Raw genomic sequence first — 27083 nt, 5'->3', positions numbered from 1 at the left:
CTATGAATACACATATATAAAAGCACTTGCTCCTTCATATCGCGAATTAACTACCTCAACCACAGAGATATAGGGAAACATCTTTCATATGTAGAAAAGAAGGCCAGTAAGTCTCATCCCTACAATAAAGTTAAACAAAGAGGAAAGTATCATGATCCGTCTATTTCAAGATGGCAGGAAGCTTCGCATTTGACAGACTCACAAAGGGAAAGAGAATTCGAAGGAAACTCTTCCATCACTGACCATTTATCAGAAAAAAAAAAAAAAAAACAGTATAGCGGATAACTCTTGAACTAGACAGTTATGATGCAGGATAATGTACAAATCATTATTAAGTTACATGGTGCTATGGGATGTTAAGAAAAGTTTTAACGACATCCGACAAATATCTTGGGAAACGTAACGAAGAACGAAGGCGACTCCCTATCACACACACACACACACACACACACACACACACACACACAGAGTCATAAAAACAAACGTTAAGCAGCTGTAGAACTGGCTTTATATCCTTGATATGTGTGTTTATGACCTTCGGCAACATTGCAGTCCCCCCCTCGGCCAGTTACAGAGGCAGTCAGCGCCATACGTCTATTCTTTTCACTTAATTTGGCCCAGATTTTTTTCATTTCGTTGCTTTTTTCATGAAACTCAGTGGTGGAAGAAGACAGTTTTATGGTTGTACATCCTTTCCACAGTGTTTCTTCGGGGAATAATGACTTACAACTTCTTCGAAAATGAAAGCAAGTATCAAGCAGTAACAGACATCAAAAGACTGTAAACGCCAGTGGATACGGCAATGACCGCAGGACGCTTGGTGACAAGGGGGCTGGAAATGTCATACCAGCCAGCTGATCCTCGAGTAGTCTGCTTCCTCTGCTGATTTTTTGTCTGTGTTTGAATGGTTATGGGTATTGTTCAGCATGTTTTCACAAGTATTTTTATCTGCACCTAAACTAAATGCATAACTATTCATGATTCACTTTCATCGATGTTAATCAGTGCTGTTCCAAAACAAAATGCCCACTTTCCAAGTATAGATCCTACGTGATTTCTGTCCTGGGCAATGTTTAAATTACTTTTTAACATCATCATCATCATCATCATCATCAACACATCATCATCATCCCAACCTCCTTCCCCTCCTAACTTGTGTAATATTCGTTTACTCTCCTCTTAGATACGAATCTTGTCATAAAATCACTCTTGGTTTAATTTATCGTCCACCTGGTCAGCCAATCAGCATCGACAGTGCAATCTACAATCAAACTGCAAAACTCTTTTTGTATGCAAAGCACTGTAATATTTGATTTTAATTTACCAATTTCAAAATGGGGAGAAGCCCTATTCTCACACACAGGGTTAGACCTATATACGAACTTGCAGGAAAATTCTTTGTAAATTACCTGACACGTGGAGCTAACATCCTAGATGTTGTCTTAGCCACATCAGAAAATTTAGTGGGTAATGTTATTGTAGAAGAAGAATTTAGTACAAATGATCATCGCCTAGTTACATTTCACATTAAATTCAGTGAAGACAATGTCAGGGCCAGTTGCATGAAAGTGTCTGACTTTAAGAGGGCAAATTTCAAGAAATTAAAGGCAACTGTAGGTGCTGGTGACTGGCATCCCATTGTTGAAACTTCAAATATCAATGACGTGTGGATTTTTTTTTACAGAAACTCTCAACAGTGCAGTCAGGTTATGTATTCCAATGCAAAACAGAAGGCCTGCCAAAAATTCTAAACCCAAATGGCGGAACTCTGACATTAAATATTGTTTGGAAGCAAAGAATCTTGCATATAATAATTATAATATCACAAAGAGTCAAAGTGATAAAAATGAATACGATGCCCTTCGACGGAAAGCCAAAAAAATAATTAAATGCAGTAAGAAAAACCTTGAGACACATATTTCAAGTATCAGCAAGTCAAATCCCAAGGAAATTTTCAGTTACATAAGAAAGAAAAAGGTAATAACTCCATCAATCTGTCCCTTAACGGAGAACACACCTGCCAGTAATAACTGGAGAGTTTGGAGGCGGGGGGAGTCTACTTGCTTTAGTATCCTTATCCTTCAACATGTAGAATTAGATCTCTTAGTCATAGTCTACTCTGTAACAAACAGCCTGGAAAGGACCAGAAGGTCTGTTGCTGTTTGCTTTCCTTTGTACTCCTTTGTACTTTACACAACCGGTTCCCTCCTCTCGTTCTCATTTTTCTTCCTCGCCTAGACCGAGTTATCTTAGTGTACTGCGAGCAACCCTTTCTTTACGATTTCCTAGGTACTTTGTTCTCACACCTATGCCTTTGTAATTCTAGCACTCTGCCTGTAGCCGTCTTGCTACTTTAATTCCGTATACTTATTGTATTAACTTTTGCCCTTGTAATGACCGTTCAAAACTCCTTGACGATAATAATGTATTCGGTACAATAAAGCCCTAATTATTTTATTCGTACTGTCACTACACGAGATGTGATAACATTTCTTACCAAAAAAATTTCGCTGTCATCTTGATTCAGTGATCTACCTCGTGAACAATCTTGTATTCTTTCTATCTTTGATGACCTACAATGTTCCACAATAAATCTGAGATTATTTGTCTATCATCCAATCCTTTTTGTCCCATTTGAACCGTAGTTCCTCTGTGCTAGGCTACCATCCTGACATTTAAGATAAGGGTGACCAGCCTCGCCCTCTCCTGAGTGGCATTTTGTGAGCAATAAGCCCCAGTGACCTCATGGATTGAGAGCCGTTACGGACCCCATCTGGACGGTGCGGCATAATCCGCTAGATGTCCAAGCGTCCATTTGGTTATATCGTTACCACATTACACAATAAGTTGTTTCCTGGGATACACGAAACATTTGCCTTCTCACTTTGTGCAAAACCACCTGAAGGCAGCACTATATCAAATGAGTGAATGACGGCCGCTCCCGCCTACCATCCACCTAACAAAACACTTTCACAAGATTAAAAGCAGAAATTCAAAATAATCTCCAAGCTACCGTTCATCAAGAACAATTTCTCTCATTTTTATAGTGAGCATCACACCAATGGAGTGAAAGGAGATGGGCAGGACAGAGGGAGGAGGGGGCGCAGAGAAGACAGAAGGGGGAGAGAAAGAGCCATTTATTATCGTATTTAAAGTCATTTGTTATCGAATTTACTCGTAATGTTATCTGCCTGGTCATCGGTGCACTGGTGGCTAAGAGAGCATCAATACAAAATGTCAGTATCCCATTGCTCTAACGCGGTGGTGCAAAGTCAACAGTACCCAGACATCACACAGCCTTCTGCTCTTTGACGAAGACCTCATCCCTGCTTCTAAAGTCTTCATAGTCATACAATTGATGCATGATTATCTATTCAGCATGTCTACTCATCTCAGTCCTTCCATGAGAGAAAGAAGACTCTTCTCGCTCCGTCTCACACATCAGAGCCTACTGCAAAAATCACAGAAATGAGGAGAGGCTCCAGTATGTACCAAAATAACAGATGACACCTCTTACAGGCAGTAGACAACTTCCACACTCAGAGCATCCCTTTCTTATCAATGGAAATCCCTGGCCGCGCTGTTTGTGATGTCCCAATACCTACCGAACTTGAACACCAGCGCTCAAACCTGCTGCCCTCAGTACCAATTTACTGTTCTGAGAGCTTACCACCGGGTATCAGGAGCCCAAATCTCTCTAAAGAGGGACGCCTTCACGTGGTGGCAAAGATAAACCCAGAGAAAAGAGTGGTGGACTGCAGAAAAAGGGAATCTCAGCCTGCAGCCCACCGATCTTATGTTCCAATGAGTCTGTAGTCATACATCAACAACAACAACATAAACGACAGCGAAGAGAAAGAAGTCAATTGGACAGTGAAGGAATAGGTAAAGTTCAAATTAGCCTTGACAAAACATGAGGAAACACAAAGGTGGAGCGCGATAGGAGAGAACAATACAAGAGGTTATTAGAGGGTGAGGAGGAGAGACTAGCGAGATTTACCGTGGCTAATAATAAAGGGACAGATCAGAGCACAGAGAGACGGAGAAACACTGTAATGTGTATGGTAGTGGCTGAGGGTGAATGCGTATTGCGAAGGATGAATGATGCAATATGGCTGGGGTGTTTATTGTATGGTGTATTGGAGTGACCGGGCTGGTGATGGTTTGGTGCGTTAGTTTGTAAATGTATGATGTAATACAGTGACTGTGAGGTGTGTATAAATGTACAGTATGGTGTGTTACAGTGACTTGGGTGGTGACTGTGTGGTGCATTAATAACTGTATGTTGCTAAATGATGGTCCATGATGTATTTGATAGTAATTAGGTTGTGATTGTATGGAATTATTATAGTAAGTATTGTATTATGATAACGTGTGTTACAGTATGTTTATGGTGTACGATACTAATCGGGATGGCCATAAAGTTGTATTAGGTTGTTTGTATTCATTTTTATGGTGATGGGGGTGCTGATTGTATGGTGTAAAAGTAAGACTGATAAGGGACAATGTATTGTAAATAGATCTTATTCGTGTATATTCAGAAGTTATCTAGTACCAATTCTCTACTATTTTAAGCATATGGCGCACTGTTCCTTGTTAGTTGATGCCGAGTACATCAATTTTAACCGCTGTACTTTGCTGCTATCGGATTCATGTTATAATTCTCACTTCCACACTGCTTTACCTTGAGGGAAATTTGTCGAACTGGAGGTGTCAGATAAACCATTCATTAACATATTAGAAAACACAAAGATGTAACAAGCAAATATATCGGTAGGGAAGAGGTGCTTGAGTGTCTCCTTCTCCGACAGTAATATGATTCAGTGTTATATATGGAATGAGAGCAATGTGTATGCTGAAGCCTTTGATCCGTGCAAGTGAAAGGCAGACTCATAATTTTTGACAATTAACAGTGTAGAAGAAGAAGAAGAAGAAGAGGGCTTTAACTAAATGCCTATTTGAATATGGAGGGTTGTTATTAAGGCAACAAAAAAAAAATATATATATATTTTTATATATATATATATATATATATATATATATATATATATATATATATATATATATATATATATATATATATATATATATATATTTGCTTTAGAATCCTGACTTCCTCCTTGAATTGAATTAGTCGACGTAATTGTCATATCTTCAACCGTACTCGTACTCCTGGGTTAACAGCACTGGGGACAACAGACTAAGTTATCACCTTCACCGGCCCGCGAATCTAACTGTGGTTCTTTCACTTGCGAAGTGGATATGCTACCCAATGCATTACCGTTTCCCCCTCAATGATAGAATGCTTCTGGCCTCACTATGCCGCTGATAAATAGGCACAGTAATGTGAGACGCCGGTGGTGACATTATATAATCACAGGCGTTACGTAAATCTCCGTGAAAATAAAAGAACCGCCTCACCTTTGCTATTTAACTCCCTTTAATCAGAGGACGTAGGCCTATTTGTCTTTCTATTTTTCAAACATCAGACTCTTTAGCATCGCTTTAGAGAGACCTCTCGACATTATTTTAATCTCTCTCTTTCTCTCTCTCCATCCAACTGTTTCATTTCGCTGTGGATAGAACTTTCGGGTCTATTTTTATTTCCATTTTTTTAAAGCATCTAACTGTGCTAATTCGCTTTAGAGATCTTTCCGCTGTGTTTTTCTTTCTATATTTTTTCAAGCATGCAACTATTTTATTTCGCTTTATTGACCGTGTTTTCTTTTCTTATTTAAGCATCTGACTGTTTTACTTCACTTTGGAGGGATCTTTCTTAGCAGAGGAGTCGGATGGCGAGTTTTCCTATTTTCTTTACGACCAGATGACTCCCAACCCCCAAAAAATAATTTTAAAAAGACTCCTGGAAGTATCAAGTACAAAAGACAAGTGACAACCGCAGGCTGAAGAGGTTAATTTATTACGTGTCTACAAATACGTAATAGCCCATTCTTTACGTGAAGCTCTTCGTGTGGTCATTTCAGTAGTGTGGCAATAACATAAATAAAACACTGTACAGTGTGAGCTGGAGGGAGGAGAGCCAAATGGTAGAGGATATGTTGACACAGAGGCGATTCATGGCCATCCCTTACGGGATTAAGGAGTCTGGATATGAGCAGACAAACAGACAGATAGTTAAATAGATAGATAGATAGATAGACAGCGAGTGAGAGATAAACAGATAAATAGACAGATGGATGGATAGATAGACAGACAGGCTGGAAGATGGATAGATAGATACAGACATGTAGGTAGCTGTGTGTTATTGTCTAATGTCACATCACTCTCCAATAAACTAGATTTATTACTACAGTGGTAGAATCCAACTCACTTGGAATCATCGCCTTTACTGAAGCCTGGCACATTCCCCCCAAAACTATCATCACGAGCGACAGCCTCTTCTTTCACCTTCGTTCTGAGCGACGAGGTGGCGGTGTCGTCATTTTCTGCCGAGATGAACTTCCTTCGTCACCCCTGACCATCGATATCTCAGTGGGTGTGGAAGCAGTGTGGCTACGTGTGTGTCACCACCCTCCCATCCCCATCACGTGGCCTCCATCATTGGCTGCTTGCTGTATCATCCCCGCCCCAACCCCCGAGCTCCCACACGAAACCTATTTCTCCAGTATCTCATCGGAACTTCAGATTATCTCAAGACTAGGTATCCTTCCTCCAAGCTTTTCATATATGGTATATTGAAATGAATCTGACATGGTGGACATTGAAGCACACCTCTAGGTAACACAAACTGTGGACTTTCCAACAAATGTAACAACACAATAGACTTCATACTGACTGATATGGCTGACTTTTATTTATCACGAATACCTTTGTCCCCTTTTCGCCGAAGCAACCATACCTCAATCCTCTGGTTCCCGAAACCCATCCTTGCACTTGGCAGAAAGCCAATTCGTTAACTTATAGAGCCTTAACTGACTCAGTGGTACACGACTTTGGCAGCTGGATTGTGCATTACCTTTGGGTGAAAGTCACCAGAGTTCGAGATGTGAACACTAATTGGATCAGTTATCCCAGTAGCATTGCTCAGGCCTTTCGTCACTTTTTTCAGGAAAAATGTGTGCATATTCATCCCTCTGGTGCACCATGCAACCGCAATAAACGTCTCATTCAGCAACGCAATGAGGCTTTCCGCAAAAGAAACACAGTTAAGTACAAATCGTTAAGAAAGAAAGGCATTAGAGAAATAGCAGCTGCCAAAAAATCATATTACTCTAATAAACTTCAACACCCAAAACACACCAGTGTAAGCCAGTTGTACGGCAAGTTGCAACAGCTGTGTGGCCTTAAAAAATAATCCTCCACCTTCCCTTGTGTAGCCAACCACTCCAACACCCCAGCAGCTGAAACAATTAACAACCACTTTGCTACCATATGCCAGCAGTTACCTGAACTTAACTGCAACCTTCTTTGAGCATACCTCTCCTTCCCCAAATTACCCACAGCTGTTTTCGAACACGACGTCGCCTCCCGCTTTCAGAATTTGTAACTTAAACGCGCATCCACTCCCTCAGCCTTACCAATCCACCTCTATAAGGGAATTTCTACTGAACTCGCTAAACATCTTACACCTATCACCAATGCTTCCTGCCAAAAATATAAGTGCCCAGACATGTGGAAATTATCTTACATTCCAAGACCATTCGAGATATAGACTTGAAATTTTCAGGAGTGATGTATCTTGGTTACAGGCTTCTTCTGGCACAAAATTTATTTTCCTAGCACTAGCGCCGCACTAGCTCGCTATGTTATTTTTTCAGTTTTTGCTCTCTTGCGCAACAGAATCTACTGAATCGATTGTTTTGCAGATGTTCCAGTATGCAGTCGCCTACATATACCAGTGCACCTGGGTAATGATACTGAGATCCAACAAATGCTTCTTGAGATAGTGGGAAAACCCAAAAGGGCTGCCTCATGCCTGGAAGTGCTAAATAGGAAAGTATTTGGCCGACTTTGACCAAATTCGGTGAAAATGTAATAGGTCATGAGTAGACATGATTCACATAGTGTGAATGACCTTGACCTTGATATCAAGGTCACAGATCAGAATGCGTAAAAATTTTTGAGTTATACCAAAGGCCCTTAATATTAGGTCTACAATGATAAAAAAAGTATTTTTATCTGGAATGTGGAGTTCTTTGAATATTGCTTCAGTGGCCTCAGAATTCTAGTCATTACTTTATTATTATTATTATTATTATTATTATTATTATAGGTAAATAGACAGATAGATAGATAGCTAACCATTCAGCTCTAGGAAGTCGTATTATATTCTTGCCTTTGACATATTATTATTTAGCTTAATGAAGAGGTTATTTAAGGCCCTGTCTAATCTCTGTAGTCAAAATAAAAATTAGCAAGCTGAGATATCTCGTCTGGTACTTAAAAGAAGAAATGCAAAATAAACAAATAAACGAACAGATAAGAGCATACTAGTGCAATACGTAATCCTATAAATGAAATGACGTATTTCCTTCTAATTGTTGTAGTCTTCACACGATTATATTCACCTCTGGATAAGACCAGTCGTTGTGTAGCAGCTAAGGTGAATAAAATCGTCTGATGGCTGCCAGAACAAAGAGATAATCGTACTGACCCGTGTTCTTATTAGGTAAGGAAGCTCCCTAACACCTATTTCTATACAATTTTATTTTGTTTATTACACCTTATTGTCATATTCTGTGTTACATAAATCCTTCCAATATCGACTTACTCAGCATAAATGGATTCCAGACATATCCAAAAATAAATCGCTAAGAAACGTGTTTGGGAGCTTCCTTTTTCAAGAAGAATACGATCCCTTAACCCTTTCAGCCCGATGAGATGTTCATCGGCGTATATTGGGGCTGACATCAGGCGACGTTATTCAGTGTAGTAAAGATTTTCAGCACTGGAAATATGGCCCCTGTGCTCGCCAATTAAGAAAGTTCAGTAAAACCTCATCCTCAGCGATTTATTTTTGGATACGTTTAGTTTCTATAATTTTGTAGGTTAATTATGCAGAGTATGGCGATATTTTAAGGATTTTTGGTACACAGGAGATAATAAGGCGTAATAAACAAAATAAATGACTTAGGAAATGGCATTGGGAAGCCTTCTTAAACTACGAGAAAACCGGCCTATATCTAACCCCATCAAGTGGAAGTCTTACAATGTCGATAAAATTGGTTAAGATGAACCTACTACTACTGCCACTACAACTGCTACTACTACTACAACAACTACTACTGCTACAGCTACTACTACTAGTACTACAACTACTATTACTACTACTACTACTACTATTAATAATAATGATAATGGTAACAATGCTACTATTACTACTACTACTGCTGCTACTACTACTACTACTACTACTAGCAGTAGTAGTAGTAGTAGTAGTGGTAGTAGTAGTAGTAGTAGTTGTAGTAGTAGTAGTAGTATTAGTAGTAGTAATAATAATAATAATAATAATAATAATAATAATAATAATAAAATATCAAAATAATTATAATTATAATGACGACAACGATGATGAGGTTAATAATAATATTTCAGATGGTATCAAGAACACAAGTATGCAAGTCATCGTTCTTAAAGGGCTAACATTCAAGAAGCTTTTCAGCCCAAAGAAATATTACATTATTTTTACAACTTTCAGTTCATTATACACAGCTCTGGAAACACTTCTCAAACTGTAGAGGTTAGATATACCATTCATTAACCCTTCATTAAGGCAAAATGAATGAAATACTGTCATGTTAATTGGAACAAAGTTAAAAGATAGTCTATCAGTGAAATGGTTAATGTTTTGAATCCGGCAATTAAAATGAATGAAATACTGTCACGTTAATTGGAACAAAGTTAGAAGATACTCTATCAGTGAAATGGTTAATGTGTTCAATTCTCTGATCTATTGTTAATTAATTCTTGCTGTCTCTAACCCTTCTTATTCACAGTAGAAGATACTTTCCAGCCTGGGGGTTACATACAACCTTCAGTGACTTGTTTATTGCAAGACCACTCATATGATCTCAGTCAAGTCGTATATACTCAGCTCGCTTTAAGTAGTTGGTCACACACACACACACACACACCACAAAGTTAGCCAGGAGACAGGGCGTGTGTGCTGGGCAATCCCCAGGCCCCGTTTACCCCATTGCTATATTTTTTCGTCAGCCCACACCCCACTGACCGGGCTAATGTATAGTCCGGCCTGCACTATAGGTGCAGGAAATCTTTTAACAACAACTAGGCGCTTCTGGGCTAATATATGGCCCGGGCCTCCCAAAAGGCGAGGCAATTTATAACGAACGAACTAGGCGCACAACTGCCGTCTTTCGAACCTGAATGTTGGGCAAGTAGATTAGCACTAGAATATTGCATTAACCACGATAAAGTTATGCGGGAAGGATGCAAGGCCGTGGTACTGTCTTATTCTGCCATTGACTTACGGGAAATAGGCTGCAAAAAGACGAAAATCTCCTCCTAGTTTAAAATAAATGAACTATACTTTTAGAAATAATACACGGAAAAATATCTCGGACAGCTAAAGAGGTCAACAGAATATGGCGGTGGCTGTGGGGAGGGGGGGGGGGACGGCACACTGTTACGCTAACTGGTTCCGAAATTAATTGACCGGGAAGACTATTATCGTTTTCACATTAATACAAAGTTCAGCAATTGTTTCGCTCAGTGCGTCGCCTTAAGGGGAAATTAGTACCCAAGAAGGAATAGGGGAAAATGGGAGTACAGTACCAGAACTTCAGTCCGCGTTACATAACCTGATTGTCTCCCACGTGTCGAACAATATCCACAGAATACTTTGTCTACTCACGGGCCGCCCGGTAACGAAAGAAAACGCGCCCGCTCCTGGGTGATGACGTCACACTCTCCTCTCTCGTCTCCCGCGTCCCAGTTCATACCTTACATTGTTGCACAGTAATATTTTTCTTTTTTTCCTGTCATATCATAACATGTGGTTGCATATTATGTCAGAAACGAGGTAAGTAAATAACATACTAATCTCTAGGCAAACTCTTTATTGGTTTTAGTCATACCCTGCTCATATCATTACAAGCTTTGAAAGAGTGTTTAAGCATATGGACTAGAAAATTATCTCATAGTTAAGAGTTCATTGAACATGAATCTCTCTCTCTCTCTCTCAAGCAAAAATCAGTCATTATAACTGTACATCTATTTAGCCTATTATAATGAGTTTACTCATTTTTTTTTTTTTTTTAAATAGTTTTTCTGGATGAAATGATTTTTTATTCAGTACTCGGATTCTAAAAAGCATACGACAGCACGCAAAATAAATAATTACTTCATAAGGTAGAGAAACAAATTCAGCAGCTTAACTGGCTAGATTCTGGCCAGGGGTTATTCCAGGTTGCAAGGCATAATGACAACTTTTTTATTGTAATTTTTCTAGGCATTCAGAGCTAGGTTTCATCAATTTTTCATTTCCCCTGCTAATTGCACCAATCTATGTGTCTTCTTTGATGCTTCTGAACCGATGTACTGAGGAAATTTATGAGCTAAGAATCCACCAAAATACGCTAGGCCCTCTTCCTCCATAATTTCTTTTAACCCTTTAACTTCTAAATCCAGGTTGTCTGAAATATTTTCCTTGTCCATCCCCTCTGCCTCTGGTTCATCGTTTTCGTCTGACAAGAACACCATTGCAGACAGGGTCAGTTCACGCTGGAGGTTTTCTTCGCCATCCTCAGACAATGCAGCATGCTCATCATGGAAGCTGGAAAATGGCTCTGCTGACATGTTCACATCATCATTTTTTTTCTCTCCACGTTGTATTGACCTCACAAGAACAATTTTTTCAGAGATGTGACCTAACCCGATGGTTAACAGCAACAGGAGATGGATGCCTAGGGTATTTTGGTGGATTCTTAGCTCATAAATTTCCTCAGTATGAGTACATCGGTTCAAAGGCATCAAACAAAGAAGACATATGGACTGGTACAATTAACAAGGGAAATGAAAAACTGATGAAACCTAGTTTTGAATTCCTGGAAAAATTACAAACAATGGAAAAGTTATTAATTTGTCATTATGGAGTTAAAGCCCTGCAAACTGGAAAAGCCACTGGCCAGAATCTAGCCAGTCAAGCTGCTGAATTTGTTTCTCTGCCTTATGAAGTAATTATTTATTTTGCGTGCTGTCGTATGCTTTCTTAGAATGCGAGTACTAGATAGAAAAAATCATTTCACCCAGAAAAACTGTAAACAAAATGAGTTAACCGATAATTGATAAAAAGATGAATAAAATTCTGACTGAGAGAGAGAGAGAGATTCATATTCAATAAACTTTATGTATGACATGAGACAATTTTCTAGTCCATGTGCTTGAATACAGTTGCCAAGCTTATAAATGATATGAGCATGCTATGACTAAAACCAATAACTTGTTTGACAAGAGATTTGTATAATATTTATTTGCGTCATTTTTGACATAATGTGCAAGCACATGTTAAGATATGGTAGGAAAGAATGAGACATTTTAGTGTGTAACAATGTAAGGCATAAACTGGGACACGGGAGACTAGAGGAGAGTGTGACGTCATCACCCACGAGCTGGCGCGTTTTCTTTAGCTCCCGGCCGATCCGTGAGTAGACTGTATTCCACAGTGTTGAGTCTCTACACTGTGCTGTATTCTATGGATATTGGTGTCAAATTTTGCACTAACTTAGCAAAATCTCGTTAAATTTTACTCTAAGCTATTTGGTTTATTTGCTCAAGTCCTTGCCTCTTATAAATTTAAATGATGCTAATAAGCTTCGTTAGAGCATTATGTCATATCCTGTGGGAGTACCGTTTTTGTCTTGAAGGGTGATGATAACACATTACCTCGTTGGAGATGCTCGCTGCTGTTTTAGTGTATATGATCTTTTTACTTAGAAAAAGAGTGAGTGATTTATTTTTTTCTTTCCGGAGAAGGAAGATAAACTCATTATTATTATTTTTTTTGCGGGGGGGGGGGGATAAGTTCATTAGTATTTTTCTGCTTGGGCAATGATTGTTTTGATACACTAATCTGTAGCTTCCTAATCTCCCTTCCTTACCGATTTATTTTTGGATACATCTGTTTTCTATCTCATTGAACGTTAATTATGTAGAGTGTAGCGATGCTGGAAGGATTTACGTTTTACAGAAGAGGACATTAAGGTACACTTCCGGTCTGGAATGTCGGCTAATGCCAAACGATTTTATTCTACCAAGAGGGAGTCATAAAATTACAAGAATGTAAACCTACTAATGTCACCGTTTGCCTTCGATCTGTCGGGGTAACGCTAGAATTCTATTTCAGCTAACCCCATGAACGTTTATTTAGCTGAGCATGATAATTGAGAGCGTGAGTATTAATGAAGTCTGGTTTTATGTTTGGATGAGGCACGGCCAATGCACTGTTCCTTGTCCGACAACTGCAATGGAGATTAGGAAAAAAAAGTTTGATAGTCCCGGGGGTGACGGTAAATATAGGCTATGAGAAGGCTGTATGAAGACGAATAGTTCCTCAGGTTGGCGATAAGTTTGTGGGAAGAGATAACAACATCTGTGAGAGTGAATGATGTGTTAAACGAGGAATTCCCAGTTGGTGTGCATCCGAGGCCAGTGCTGAGTTACTGCTACCCCAGCTTGGTACTTGAAGCACTGTCGAGAGAAGTGAGCTTTCTGGGGGGGCTGTTCTCTGTTGATGATTTAGTTCTGATTCGCGAAAGTATGAATGGGAGCAAAGAGAAGATTGGCAAGTGGAAGGACGAGATTAAAGCAAAGGGACCTTAAGCAAACACTAGTACAACGAAGCGTATGGTTAGTAAAGCGTGTATCACACGGGGACCGGTGAACAATTTGTGCAGCACAAAACGGACGTCCAAACTGAGCTTGGACGTCCATACCCTATCACACGGTGGACGTCGACGGCCACCTTCTTCTTCTTTATGGAGTTCACCCCACGTGACTGGGAGGTCACTTCCAACTCCCCAGCAGACGACGTGTTTATCAGCAACAACAATGGACATGAACCAGATTGTGACTTTTGCAATGGGTGCTGCAGTCCTAACCCTGCGGGATGGGGAAGAAGGCTCTGCAAGAAGACAAAGGAGGGGGAGAAGGAGGGCATTGTGGATGAGAGAATGGCTCCCACGGAGTGAAGAAAGCAGCCAGTATAGAAATCTGCACAGTAGTGCTTTCTTCCTGAGTATGCCTTTCGAACGTGCCCGGGCCTCTCTTCGAAACAATCAATCCACATTCCATCATATTTACCACATTTTGGTATATATGAAAAGTTTCTATGACAAACAGAAATATTTAATGTACAAAGTTTACTGACGGTTTTGAATAAATCATAATATATCACCTCAACTGACTACAAAGTTCAAGATAGCAGAGGACACACACTACGTGTAAACTCCATAGAGAAGAAGGAGATCACCAAAGTCGTGGACGTCCACGAATGGGTCAGGCGGCCTTCCACTCGTGGACGTCCATGACCCTCCCGCGGGGGCAAGTTTGGACGTCCACGGCCAGTTTGGACGTCCGCGAGTCTCCCGTGTGATAGCCCCTCAAGTGTGAGGGAGGCAACACAATGGAAGAAAGTTAAAGACCCTGTACTGTGTATAAAATCTACAGTAGTTGGAAGGAATTCTTTCTTGTGTACAACTTGTATAAATGGGTCCACCAAAGACTAACTTGTGTTGGACACAGACTACAGGATGTGAGAAATTTTCAGTGTTCGAAATGATGAGATATCACGGCTGTGGACAAAGTGTAAATGGAAAGTGTAAATTGGGGAGCCAGATTTACTTTAAACTTTGGGGGATTCTCAGTCCCCCAAAGCAATGAGAGTATGGGCTCCCCTACTGTATAAAATCAGCCCGGTAAATGTAACTGATAACATATAAATTATATTGGCATGGATGGAGAGTTGAAAATGTGTTGGTAAAATGATTGAACTTTCTGGTCAAACATTCTTGAATCGGTCACAGGACTTTTCCTTAGAAGTTCGCAACGTTTCTCCCATCAACAAAATGTATTATTGATTAGTCCAGGGAATGATGATGCTAATGTACAGTGTTTACTAATGGATGGAAATAAAATGATAGACTGGGAATTTTTCTAGAAACCACTGTTACAGCCACTGGTCACTCAAAGTAATAGTAAGAAGTGACGTTCATGTCAGAATATTTTAGAAATCAGTTGATTTTATCAGTTTGGCTAACCAATCCGTCTGAAAAGTTTCCGAGTTCTGCCAGCACTTACCAAACTGTCCATGTCACAGACAAATGCACCCTTACCCGCGAGTACTAAACTACGCTAAATACGAATCAAAGACCAGTGAAAAAAAATCAAGGAGGAGGGAAGTTCCTCCCAAATACTTGACCAGGTTATCTCTTAATGTTTACAGTATATAATCTGAAAGAAAATTTGGAATTGTCTACACCGGAACATCTCCCTAATCACGCTCTCCTCTTCAAACGTACAAAAGACGCTACAATATGGGTAAAATATGAAGAGGAAAAGGAAATTCATTCACTATACTTGATCAGGATGACCCCCAAGAAGTACACCAAATACTCCGACCGAAGGATGATGATTCTTTCCGCTCGAACGACTGCATTTTGTCGAAAACCAACGAGTGTACATTGCTACCAACCAGCACCAGACATATCGAAATACAGGGAGCAATTAATTTCCTCGGCAGAATAATATCCACTGTGCAATCAGCAAGTAGTAATCATCACAGGATTATAAATTCAGCTGTCCGAGAACGCCTGTGTCTCCGATAATATAAGAGAAAACAAGGGCGACGATGGTACATAACGAATTTTGAAGGGAGGTCTAGATGTCTTACATCTAGCAACTTATAACTGTGCAGCTGTCCCACATAATCTGCATGAAGCGTCGTACACCACTTAACATCATTTACAAAGGCAATTAGAGCTCACAGATTCCAAACTCGTACGACAAATGATGTATTTAAATGCAGTGGAGGTTGTGCACTATGTGGGAATCGTTAGTGCATGAGTACGGACCTAGGACCCCAAAGGTGATGTTGAAATAATATATATCATTGTCTCATAGTCTCTGAAAACAACATTATAGTTCAGTCAAGCTATTTCTCACAAACTATTGTGTTAACAGTCCTATACTGTACATTTATGCAAGTGAATATATATATATATATATATATATATATATATATATATATATATATATATATATATATATATATATATATTATAGGTTGATAATCCTACAGAAAACAAAAATAGTACGGTCATAGTTTGTCATCCTACGTTATTGTATGAGTGAAATTTTGCTCATTTTCTTTTATAAGGAATTGTGTGTTTTTTTAGACCAAAGGAGGCAAAAATGAAACCGAGATTTCACCTAAACCAACCGTGATGGTAGAGCTCAATTTTTCAAAGTTATTTCATGTCTAATGTAGATACCTTTTCAAGTTTTATTTGTTATTGATCACTACAAATGGAGAATACTGAGTCAAAGACTTAAGTAACTCTTTTTAGTAGCTTTGACCTCCTCTCGTAAAGTTGTAGCAAGGTACAGTAGTCCTTTTTTTTTTTTTCTGTACATTTTCTATGTGTAGAGGCTGCTGGAGTTTACTTCTGATTTATTTATGTACAGGAATATAAAATCCCAAAATATGTGAGTTAGCAAAGTTGAACTTTTAACCACATAAAAAAACATAAAATGTTAAATAAAATAAAAAAGTACCAGGAACAACAGTATCAAGTTTGAAGAGAATGGATGAAAACAAATAAAGGAATGGCGCCATGTTTAAAAGTATTTGGAAGAAACACAAAAGAAAAAATAAGCGAGATATGGGAGCTGGAAAAGCTCCAGAGCATATAAGGTATATAAGGGGATATTAATAACGAGGAGAAAGGAGAGACAGTCGGAGGAATCATGCTTGTTTCGAGTTGTAATGAATTTTTCCGCTATTACAGAATCTCCAGAACGCATTTTTTTTTTTTTTAAATGTTCATGGAGTTCTCTTTTTAGTGTCCATAAAGTTAATCTAGTTTTATGCCGTGGAATCTCTTCTGGAAGGGTTTGGATGTTGACCTTATCTAGGTGGTGGCGACCATCATCCACTCACTTGATGTAGTCCTGCCTACTTCTTCCTTAGCCTTTATCATTCTTTTTTTGTGCCTGCCCTCCTCTCTTCCTATTTCTCCCATTTTTCCTGTCACTTCTTATTGCTTTTCTTTCCTTTACAGGTGGCTTTACATTGAGTGACAAGTCAAATGGTTTCCTGTACCCCAAGAAACCATTTACAACGATGGTTGGTAACCATATAACCAAACCATATGTGCTCCCTACGTGTCAGCAAGTGGATTGGTGAAGGGTTAGTGCCCCTCCCCGTAAAACAATCAAGTCAAAGTCAAATGGCCACCCCTTGCGGGATTATGGCGTCTGACAATAGACAGATAGAGAGACCTTATCTACAAAATTCTTTTAGAGTGTATAGTACTTTACGATAGCAGGACCTTTATGGAGTCTGCCAGTGGTTCTTGGGTTAGTAAATGACACTCAATCTGGGGGCCATGGGGTAATCTTAATTATTTGAAATCATTGGTAACTGAATTTTATCATCATATTCTAGGGACAATATCTGTGTGGAAATTTCTGTCATCCATGTTATGTACCGCATACCTAGAGACAGTGCAAAAGGTGATTGATTTACCATGGACACTTTCATGAAGAAGAGCTTGACGGAGTTTGGACTAAGAATGGGGCGCCATACTTGGTATCAGTATATCAGCTGTTCGGATGTTTCCGTCTGTCTTATCTACATTACTCTGCAAAACGTTTCCCCCAATCTGCTAAGTATCAAACTGAAATAGCATAATCGGTTCCACATGGAAAATGTCTATTCTTTACCCTCTCTGCATCTCAGCCACTGATACATCACTGGACGCGAAGACGTAAATTTAACCACACCGCTTAGTTTTCAGATCACTTTATGAGTGTTCTTTTCTACACATGCCCAGCTTCATATTTTTAATCACCCAAGTTGTGATAATCTCAAGCCCAATATGTTCAATGGGGTGTTGTTGATTTGTTTACGTCTTTAAATGATGATGTAAAAGGGGACACAGATGTTATCGTATTTAGTTAGGGAAAGCACTGAACGAAAAGGGTTGAGAACCACTGGGATAGATCGACTTGACCGCCCCTAGGACGATGTGTGTGTGTGTGTGTGTGTGTGTGTGTGTGTGTGTGTGTGTGTTGAGGTCAGGAACGTGGGTCGTGGCTGGTGGGCTCCTCCACCATCTTGTCAGTCCCCAGAGAGCTGTGTAGTGGTGGTCGGCAGGTGGGGCTGGGAAGGTCTTTCCCTTGTCGCCAGCAAGTAGGGTTGTTTTCTAAATGACACATGTGGCTTCGTATCATCCCTTCCTTAACTGTTTTTATGTATATTATACCATTAAATTCACTTGTATATAATTTATATCGTTTACATATCGACATTTTTGCATTATAAACATACAAGAGGATATTAAGATAATGCAAACTAAATCGCTTGGAAAGAGGTGTTACTGAATCTCGAAAACCAGTTACAATCCGACCTAGAGGCCCTCACATCCACATTGACATACACGCTGTTGATGTTGCCGTCGTCAGGGAGGACGGCTGGATAGGTGACAGAGTATACACTTCCTAAGCCTTCACTCTGAGTATACCCATTGACCCTGTCCTCACCACTATGAAGAATGTGGTTGATGAGGAGACCTTGCGGGATAGACATGTGTATCCTTTCACTAAGAGGACGCATTATTTACTCTATCCCTGTTAACTGCACACGATTATATTCTGTTCAAGAATGGTACTAGTAACGAAGGACAGGCAAAAGGTATCATCCAATCCCTTGAGTTCGAGAAGTCCCACCTTCAAAAAGAATCAAGTGGCAGGAGCAACAGTGAAGTAAATTATCGCAATCGCAGTGAGAGTGTTAAGAGAAAATCAACATCTGCCCCCATCATAGTATAGAATAAAGTCTGCGAACTGAACTCCCTTCCTAACCATTAACAGCTTGAGTGTTTTGTTGTGGATAAAGTTATATAACTAATAATGCTTGCCTGAAAATAAGTGGTCTGGTATACTTCACGATTATATGGTCAGTATAGTGCATCTCGGAATACTCTCTCTCTCTCTCTCTCTCTCTCTCTGGCAATTTCAGCATCAAGAGAGTAAAGATTTTAGAGTCTTCGATTTCCGCTCCGAATGGGATGCAACTGCGACGGAGATATGTTACATGCATTCAGAATCTTATTTACATTTATCTGATTAGATTACATTTTTTCTATCCTTACGTGGAAAGAAAATAATCTGGATGATGATGATGTGGATTGCGTTTCTTGCGGGGATCAGAACCTTTTGTAATCAGTTTTGTTATTTCTTTTTATTCGTATAATATAGAGGACTAGGAATGCTATCTCTTTCATGGAGTAATATTATAGATTCTGTTTCTTCCATGTTCAATGTTTAGTCCATTTAATTCACTTATGCGTATTTCCTCTTTGTTCTTGTTCTTTACGACGATTTCATTCGCTTTAGGAGAGACTTTTCGAACAGGAAGATTAATTATACTCCCCAGTATTTCGTTCACTACAAGACATTTCCCAGTTTGAATAAAACAGAGTGAAGGGAGCGAGGAAAAAATAAATTATGTTACATTACTTAAGAGGTTAATATCTAAGATACAGTTCCTTTGGTTATTTTCATGTATAGCTGGGGAAAGAATCCGTCCAATATTTCACTCTTCTACTCCTCAGTTCCCTTTGCTGGCCACCATTGCTAAGTTGAAGGAGGCTTGGTATGTTTCTCTGCTCAGTGGCGATGCTTTTTCATAAGATGCTTCAGGGATGAAAGTGACGGATATGTCGCAGGTGTAAAGTAGACGCAGTGGTATGGTAGACGAAATTTTGTCCCTCACCATGCATCTCCCCTTTTCCTGCCACCAGCCATGTCATAATTTTCCCTCCGCCTTACAAGATTGTCAGAATTTTTCTTTTGCTGGGAGGGATATCGAAATGGCCACACTTTCTCCCGACGGTGTCTCTTTCCACTTCGTTAGAGGATTTTACGGGTCGAAAACAAACACTTTGTCGTCCTCCGTGGACGCCTGACAAAGCCACAGAGAGAGAGAGAGAGAGAGAGAGAGAGAGAGAGAGAGAAGTTATAAGGATAAAAACACTTCAAAAAGTCTAACGAACCACTCAGCGGAGGCATCAAAGATAGTGTTACCAAGTACACAGTGCTACTCTGTTAGTAAGAGAAAATTATACCAGTAATGAATGTTTTCCCCATCCATCATCCCCACCTAAAGTACTGACACTGAAAAGATATTACAATACCCCTAACAGAGCGGATAGACACTGATCCATAAAATTTTGCCGGAGAGAGGAAAGCATTCAACATACCACTAAATCAGGTCTACCAAGATATTGTCTAACCGAGTCTTACACTGTAACTGTTCTGTCGAGGAACTGTCACCTATCTCTGCTGGCAGCCGATTCCAGTTACTGCACACCTTGTACGTGAAGCAATTCCCTGATGTATCATTATGGACATGCTTCAGGTCAAACATCTACTCGTCAGTCTGCGTTGGGTTGGTATTTTAGAACAAATATATGAAGTAGGCAGAGTTTTCAAATCCACAAAAGGTTTTCTTTAGATCAAGGAGCCGCCCACATAAATGCCTAGTGTCTGAATTAAAGAGGAGTAGTGACTAAAGCCTTTTCTGATATTTCATGTGCCTGATGGATGGGATCAGTTTCGTAACCTGTTCCTGGACTGTCTCAGTCCTTGCGATATTCTTCACGCCTGGCACATAGAAATGTGCAGCATATTCCATACACGGCCATACAATAGAACTGCACTGGCACAGAGCAATATTTTTTTACTTAAGCTTCCTTTATATATCATCTGCAAGGTTCTCTCTCTCTCTCTCTCTCCCTCCTCTCTCTCTCTCTCTCTCTCTCTCTCTCTCTCTCTCTCTCTCTCTCTCTCTCTCAGTCGCTCTCGTGAGGCCAGTCAGCTCATACGTGCCTGAGACCAGTGGTAGTGTTGTGCTAGTGTGCTTTAGTGATCTGTGATAGTGGTTGTGTGTGTTGTAGTGATCAGCGATAGTGTTGTGCTAGTGATCCGTGAGAGTGTGTGTTGTGGTGACCCGTAGTGACCCGTGATAGTGTGTGCTACCTTGTGTGAACTAGTGCGTAATGGCTTCCTCGGCAGAGAGCTGTGTCCCCACTGCAGGTACTGAAAAGGACTACCTTGAATTAAAGGAGGAACTTCTCGAACTGAAGCGGGAGGTACAAATTCTCAGGCAGGAGAAGGCACAGATGAGGGAATTGTTGGAGGAGATGTTGGAGGAGAAAGAGAAAAAGGCTGAAGGTTGGACACTAGTTAACAAGGGTGCAACGAAGTTCACTCTTAAAAAGCAAACGGAAATTAAGACAACTAATGCATTCGACGCACTACGGGACGAATGTGAAGGGAAGGCAGAGAGGGAAGTAGAGGAGAAGGACGGTGAGAGAACTTCCAGTACAGGTAAGTATAAACAGAACAAGAAAGGTAAGAAAAATGTTGTTGTTGTTGGAGACTCCCAGGTGAGATATCTGAACAGGGCCATGTATACTCCACTCGCTAAACATGTGTGTCTTCCAGGGGCCAGGGTGGCTAATGTGGTAGAAAAAATTTCAAATATCGCAAAGGAAAGTGGTGACAAACCCACTGTGTGCCTCAGTGTAGGAGGCAATGATATTAGTAGCCGTAAGAGTGAGGTACTGTGGAAAAGGTACAAGTTGATGTTAGAAAGGGTCAGGGAGAGGGGAGGAACCCCTGTAGTGCTTGGTGTTTTACCAAGGTGGCAGGTTGGAAGGGAATGGTTGAGCAGGGCAATAGGGTTTAATTGCCGCCTTGAAAGGTATTGCAAAGATAATGCAATACCTTTCATAGACAGCTGGGACCGGTTTTATGGACGGAGTGCCTTGTATAGTTGGGATGGGACTCATCTTAGCAGGCAGGGAGTTACTGTTTTAGCTGGAATGATAGATAGGGAGTTGGAGGGATTTTTTCGAGATTGAGAAGTAGGTGTACAGGAAGATGCAGCAACTACACTCAGAAATCATTATTACCATGTTTGGATAGATGCATCAATACTTGCAAAATTAAGAACAAAAGTTCAACCAATAGTGTAGATACATCCACTCAGGCACCTCAAATTGAGCAGGCGATGATAGATGATAGAACAAGCGATGATAGAAGGGCGATAAGCGATAGAAGGGCGATAAGCGATAGTACAAAAAATTGTTATATTAGTAAAGTAAAGAGTTTCCCAGTTAGTAATAAAATAAATAACAGTAAATGCCAAGGTAGAGGCATAACTACTCGTAATAATCTGAAAGTGTACTACACAAACAGCCGGAGTTTACGTAATAAAATGGATGAACTGAGGGCTTTAATTTGTACAGAGAAAATAGACATTGCCGTTATTAGTGAAACTTGGATGAATACAGACACTCGAGAATTTTTAGCAGAATATCAGATAAAAGGCTATAATATTTTTGTGTCAAACCGTCAGGGAAGAAAGGGGGGAGGGGTAGCTATTTATGTAAAGGATTCATTAATCTGTTATAATAAAGAAGACATTAAAGAAAATAGGGACACAGAAAGTGTCTGGGTTGAAATTAGTAACAATAGGGAGAAATTAGTCTTAGGAGCAATTTACAGATCTCCTAAATTAAGTAGAGCTGATAGTAAATACCTTTGGGAGGAAATGAGGAAAGCATCACAGTCCAGCTTAGTAATAATTGTAGGGGACCTTAATCTGCCAAGGATAGATTGAAGAATTCAGACAGGAGATGCAGAGTCAGAGGAATTTCTAGAGGTAGTACAGGATAATTTCCTTTATCAGTATATAAGGGAGCCCACCAGAGGTAATAATATACTAGATTTGGTTTTAGCTAATAAAGAAAATATCATTAGCGATATAGAGGTTGGTGGACGACTTGGTAATAGCGATCATGAAGAAATTAAGTTCAAATTTATTTGAGATGTCTATTCCACTGAAAATACCTCCACCGTTCCTAATTTTCGTCTAGGAGATTTCGATGGCTTAAGAGCTTATTTTCGAACGGTATTCCACAGGGAGATTAGCTATTGGAGGGAATGCCAGGTCAGTGTGGAATCCCAGGTCATAGGTCAGGCGCAGGAAACACCTGGGGATGTCCGTCAGGTGTCTGTGAGGGAGGAGGTGGTAGATAGGAATGTAGTCCAGGTAACGGAAATTAACTCAGCTACAGTACCAAGCAGACGTTCAACCAGTGAGAAGTATAACGAGTTAATAAATATAATACACGGAGGCCAAGATAGATATATTCCTTCAAAGCCGTTTAGAACTAATAATTCGGAACCTAGATGGTTAAACAACAGATTAAAATCTCTCATAGGCCAAAGGAAAGGAATATATAGAAAAATAAAACGTGGAGAGGAACACTTACGTAACCGGTACACAATTTTAAATAGAGAAGTAAAGAGGGAGATAAGAAAAGCAAAGAGAAGTTATGAAATTAAGGTTGCCAGTGAATCAAAAGAAAACCCCAAGGGTTTTTATCAAATGTACCGAACGAAAAATAAAGACAGGATAGGACCACTCAGAACAGAATCAGGTGACATTACCAGTGAAGATAAAGATATGTGCTCCATCCTAAATAATTATTTCATATCAGTATTCACCAAGGAAAATCTAAGCCTGGTCCCTCAAGCAGCAAATATTTACCATGAGAATACGGAAAATATTCTTAGTAAAATAACCATTAGTAAGGAGGACGTATTGAAAGAAATTAATAAGTTAAAACCTCAAAAATCGCCAGGTCCGGACGATATATATGCAAAAATTACAAAAGAAACCAAAGAAGAATTATGTCAGCCACTTTTAACGTTATTTAATGACTCTTTAAGTTCAGGAGAAGTTCCAGAGGCGTGGAAAACCGCAAACGTAGTGCCCATCTTTAAAAAGGGTGATAAATCAGCTGCGTCGAATTATCGTCCGATAAGTCTAACGTCAATAGTAGGAAAAATGTTAGAGTCAATTTTGGCAAATAAGATTAGAGAACACTTAGAAAGATTTAATCTTATAAACGAAAGTCAGCACGGATTCAGGCAAGGACGATCCTGCCTCACAAATTTGTTGTCATTCTACTCGGAGGTCTATGAGGCAGTAGATAGCGATAAAGCTTACGATGTTATTTATCTGGACTTTAGTAAAGCTTTTGATAGGGTCCCACACGAAAGGTTAGTTAGAAAGGTTCGAGCACACGGTATAGACGGCGATATCTTAAAATGGATAGAATCCTGGCTGAAAGGACGAAAGCAGAGAGTATTAATAAATGGAACTAAGTCGGACTGGGGATTAGTAACTAGCGGTGTACCACAGGGTTCAGTACTCGGTCCCTTATTATTTATCATATATATAAATGATCTAGACATAGGAGTCAATAGCAGCATCAGCAAATTTGCCGACGATACAAAAATAGGGCGTATCATTAACTCGACTGACGATTGCCATAACCTACAGAAAGACCTCGATACATTGTCCAAATGGTCTAAAACTTGGCAAATGGAATTTAACGTTGAAAAATGTAAAGTACTTAACGTAGGCAAGACCATTGGAGATACTAAATACAGCTTAGATAACAAAGAAATTAGCAAATCGGAATGCGAGAGAGATCTAGGAGTTATGATTAGTAACGACCTTAAACCTAGGCAACAGTGTATTAATGCGAGAAATAAAGCAAATAGGGTCCTAGGATTTATTTCGAGAAGCGTGAGCAATAGATCATCTAAAGTAATACTAAAACTTTATCTAGCATTAGTAAGGCCACATTTAGACTACGCAGTACAATTCTGGTGTCCTTACTATAGAATGGATATTAATTCGTTAGAAAATGTACAGAGAAGAATGACTAAAATGATACATGACGTCCGGAACCTGTCATATGAAGACAGACTGAAAAGACTAAGTCTGCATTCGCTAGAGAAGCGTAGAGTAAGGGGAGACTTAATTGAGGTGTTTAAGTGGATGAATGGTATAAATAAGGGAGATATTAGCAAGGTACTTAAAGTGAGCATACAGGATAGAACTAGAAATAATGGTTTCAAACTAGAAAAATTCCGTTTCAGTAAGGAAATCGGTAGAAATTGGTTTGGTAATAGAGTAGTAGACGAATGGAATAAGCTACCTAGTAAAGTAGTTGCTGCCTCTTCCATTGAGAGTTTCAAGCATAGGCTAGATAAGCATATGACAAATAAGGGGTGGATATAGAATAAAGAAAATCTTATAACCAATACTAATTCAAAAAAAATTTCTTTTCAGGTTACACTATGATAGTCTCTATTCTCCTTTCACACTTTCCTGTAAAATGTCCACGCCAGTTTTTCTATACGGCGTGGTGTTCTTTCTGACTATTTCCTGCCGGCTTCGGCTGGAGGGTTTGGAGGGCGGGGGAGAGCCTTCTTCTTTGCTATCCTTATCTCATTCTAGTAGTTCAGTTACTCTTCTAGGAGCTGCCTAGCATGGGCCAACCGGCCTACTGCAGTTATCCTCTCTTCTTATGTTCTTATGTTCTTACAGAGATAGCAAACTATACTGTAAAAAAGGCGCTGTTGTCGATTCTCTCTACGTTAACTTCTTATAAAAGTGACATCCATACACCTTGAATGCTAAGCAGTAACAAGAGATTAGATTTATGATACAGTGCCAGTCACGAAGAAGTCCTATGGAAATGATGCATTGGCGTAGTATTTATGTAATCTGTCACTGAACTATGTGAAATAAGCTGCAAAACGACGAATAGCTCTACCAAGTTCAGGCGAACGAACTGTAATGAAAGGGAATGAGATTTTTTTTTTTTTTTTTTTAAATAACAGAACGGAGGAAGGAAAAACAAATGGGGGAAAAAAAAAATAATCCATACACCAGACTACTGGTGTCCTCCATTCATAAAATATCTGTAACAGTTAGACTTGAACAGTTGTGGGTTGAAATTTGGAGGAAAACAACCCTGGGGAAGCGAGTTCCAGAGAGATGCAGTTCGGGGAATGAAAGAATTCTGATACGCAGAAGTTCTGCAATATGATTGAGTGACATTCCAGTCATGAGCGCTACCAGATGCCCGTGTAGCACGAGGGAAGGCATGGAGAGGCGGCACCATGGACGCAACCTCGTCTGAGCACTTGCCAAAAAAGTATCTGTAAAATAATGCAAGGGAGGCAACATTCCTTCTTACTTGCAGGGGAGGTAGTTTATATGTAATGGCAGGGTTGTTAATGATTCTAACAGCTTTATTCTGAATTTTGTCCAGTTGTCTCAATGCAATCTCTCCACAACCATTCCACAAGGGTGAGCAATATTCAAGCTGAGGGCGCACATGACTCTTATAAATTATAGCTAACTGCTCATCGGCGAAGAAGTTACGGACTCTGTACAATAATCCAAGTTTCTTTGAGGCGGCCTTAGCAAGTGATCTGACATGAGAGGTCCAGCTGAGGGCACTGTTAAGTGAGACACCAAGAATTTCAATACTTTTGGAGATGGGAACATTAGTAGCACTGAAGGTAATGTACGAATCTGGCAATACCTGTCTATTAGTAAACTGTATATATTTAGTTTTACTAGCATTAAAAGAGACAAGGTTGTTTTGTCCCCATTCACTGATTGTAGCTAGATCTTGATTTATGGAGATGGCTGTACTGAGTTGAGAGGTAGAGATATTAGACTTTGTAAATGGATGTCTGAGTGTGAATGAACTATGTAGTGTTGAGTCATCTGCATATGAGTGAACTGGATTGTGAGTGACAGATAAGAGATCATTAATATGAACCAGAAATAGGGTTGGCGCCAGAACTGATCCCTGCGGCACGCCGGCGTTAATTGAGTGGAAATTCGAATACACATCATCTACTTTTATTTTCCTGTCACTAAGATAAGAAGAAATCAAAGGAACAAAAGACGTTAGTCCATAGCAAGGGAGTTTGGACAG

This window comes from Coenobita brevimanus, chromosome 102 (genome assembly GCF_032717465.1).
Source record: "Coenobita brevimanus isolate Jiangsu-jjx chromosome 102, ASM3271746v2, whole genome shotgun sequence".
Lineage (NCBI taxonomy): Eukaryota > Metazoa > Arthropoda > Malacostraca > Decapoda > Coenobitidae > Coenobita > Coenobita brevimanus.
The sequence above is the reverse complement of the archived record's forward strand: the minus strand, read 5'-3'. Positions refer to the sequence as shown.